Below are 2,625 nucleotides of genomic sequence, written 5' to 3' on the forward strand. Positions count from 1 at the left end.
GTGCTAGTTGTGGACTTTTTTGGAGTGAAATGTCTTGGCAATTACATGTGCCTTTATCATCTCATGACTGGATCACTACAATGTGCTCTATTGGGGGAATGTTGGTTGTTGCAAAATGCAGCAGACTGCTTGCTGGCAGTACTACAGGTGCAACATTAGCTGCCACTGTTTCCTGATACACTTAAAAGTGCTGTTTATAAGGCCTTTTGTGGCTTGGGCTGTGATTATCTGTTGGAACATCTTCTCTGCATCTTCCAGTCCTAGTGTGCAATCCAAGAAAAGTATGCTACATATACATTTTGCTCAGGATACAACAGAGGGTCACAGGGGTTGGGGGGGAGATGGGCAGTGGCAAAATTTAATAATAATAATTTTTTTAAAAGTAACGAAGAAGGAGATTGTTGGGCATTCCTAGAGTAGTTCATGTGGAACATGGACTGGTGATACTGTGTGTATCAAGGAGGAGGAATCTGCATTTGAAGCAAACAGGTCCAGGAGAGCAATCTGCTGAGAGAACAGGCTGGTGGAAAGGACTGCAGTTTTTGGAGAACAGGCCAGATGCCAGCGAGGACAGCTTGACAAAGGAGCTGGAATCCCAGAAGCTGAGAAAAGAGTTATTTTTTTCCCCTCATTCCATTTCCAACCCTAGGATAGAGGCAAGCTCAGAAATGAAAGCACAGAAAGAAGCTGCATAAGGGAGGGAGTGAAACATTTAAGACACTGTACAAAGCTCCATTTAAAATTGTCTGTATAGAACTGTACATGTATCATTTGTTAAGCTAATACCACTGCAAATACAGAAGAACAGTGTGTGTGCACATCTGGAAAGTTCCTGTTCTTTTTTCCTAGCCTTCAACAATCCCCTTGACCTGTATGACTGGCAGCAGCTGTCCCAAGTCTCATGCAGGAAGGCATCTTTCCTCTTGCCTGCTCCATGATACTTTTAAATAGGTTTCTTCCTGTTGCATCTCACCCTGCAATGGAAGGCTAGCATGGCTTTCCATGTGCAAGTATCTGCCTAACATTAAGCCCATGACCTCTCAAATCTAAAACAGAGAAGCTGGTGCAGCCAACCCATAGCACGGTAGAGATAAGGTTTTTCTAATACACATGCTTATCTTACCATGACTTCATCTGTATCCAAGTACCGAGTTGCTTGACACCTAACTTGTAACCAATCATCTATAATTTGAGTCTTTTTGTTCCTATAAAGTAGATACAGCCTGTATTTGGCAATCAGAGGGGGTCTTTCATCTTGGGAGTGTTGGTAATGTGATAGTATTGCTTTGTGTGAGTGACCAGGCTCTGTAGAGTCTTAGAAATAAACTATTTGGAGACTGTGTATTAGGTTTGTGGTCTTCACTGAGTAGATGAATGAACCGGGATGAACCTCTCTGTAAAGACAGCTGAGAAGGGAGAGGTTGCTATGGTTCTCATGAATTTTCTCTCAAATACCAGGCTGCCAAATTCACAAGATAAAACAGAGAGAGAGATGATCACAACAAAATCAAGAGTCACACAATAACACAATGGTTGAATATATTTATTTAACCAAAAGGTAACCACATGTTTTTAAAGTATAAACAAACCAACTGCTTATGTATCCACAGGCCAGGGTAAAAAGAATCTTAATTTGCATTTCAATAGCCATAAATATAAGGCACAATGAAACTGTCTCTTAGCACAAATCCAAATTGGAATCAGATTTAACACGGTCCCAAGGGCTGAGCTTTTAATGGTTAGAAGAACAAGAACTCCCATGTCTGCAACTTAGCTTGGAGCTCCTTGGCATTACAACCACAAGACAAGGACACAAGCTAAGTTACAGACCATGGGACCAATCCCCCCAGAGCAGCAGCTCTTTGCCAAAATGTAGGAAGTGCCATCTCCCTGGCTGAGCCACTCAATTAATTGCCAAATGTCTCCCTTACTTACTCTTGGCTGCCTGCCACTGGGAGCTGCGCCAAGGCAGCCACTCTTGCTCCACTGCCACGGCCACCGCCATCATAAACTTCTTGTTCAGTAGCCACTCTTCTAAAACTTTTAAACCAAAGAAGAATATTGCAGAAGGCTCCCACCAATATGAGCTGCTGAGACATGTGGAGGCAACTCTAGGAAGTGGCAACTTACAGATGGCTGTGATGCTGCCTGAGGGCAAAGATCTAAATGAATGGGTTGCAGTGAACACTGTGGACTTTTTTTAACCAGATCAGCATGTTTTATGGGACAATAACAGACTTCTGCACAGAGGAGAGCTGTCCAGTGATGTCTGCAGGGCAAGAATATGAGTACCATTGGGCAGATGGGACAAATATAAAGAAGCCAATCAAGTGCTCAGCACCAAAGTACATTGATTACCTTATGACCTGGGTTCAGGATCACATGGATGATGAGACGCTATTTCCATCCAAAATAGGTGTTCCTTTCCCAAAGAATTTCGTGTCTGTAGCTAAGACCATCTTAAAGCGTATCTTCAGAGTTTAGGCTCACATATGTCACCAGCACTTTGATCCTGTTATCCAGCTTCAAGAAGAAGCACATCTCAACACATCCTTCAAGCACTTTATCTTGTCCACTTTTGTATGTGGGTTACACTTCAAGAGCAGTGAAAACAAGGATCTGTGA

At 42.7% G+C, this 2,625-nt stretch overlaps 1 pseudogene; it reads left to right on the plus strand.

Annotated features, from left to right (window-relative positions):
* The first annotated feature begins 1,958 nt into the window (after window positions 1–1,958).
* LOC134501117 (MOB kinase activator 1B-like) lies at window positions 1,959–2,625 on the plus strand (annotated as a pseudogene).

This window comes from Candoia aspera, chromosome 7 (assembly GCF_035149785.1).
Source record: "Candoia aspera isolate rCanAsp1 chromosome 7, rCanAsp1.hap2, whole genome shotgun sequence".
NCBI lineage: Eukaryota > Metazoa > Chordata > Lepidosauria > Squamata > Boidae > Candoia > Candoia aspera.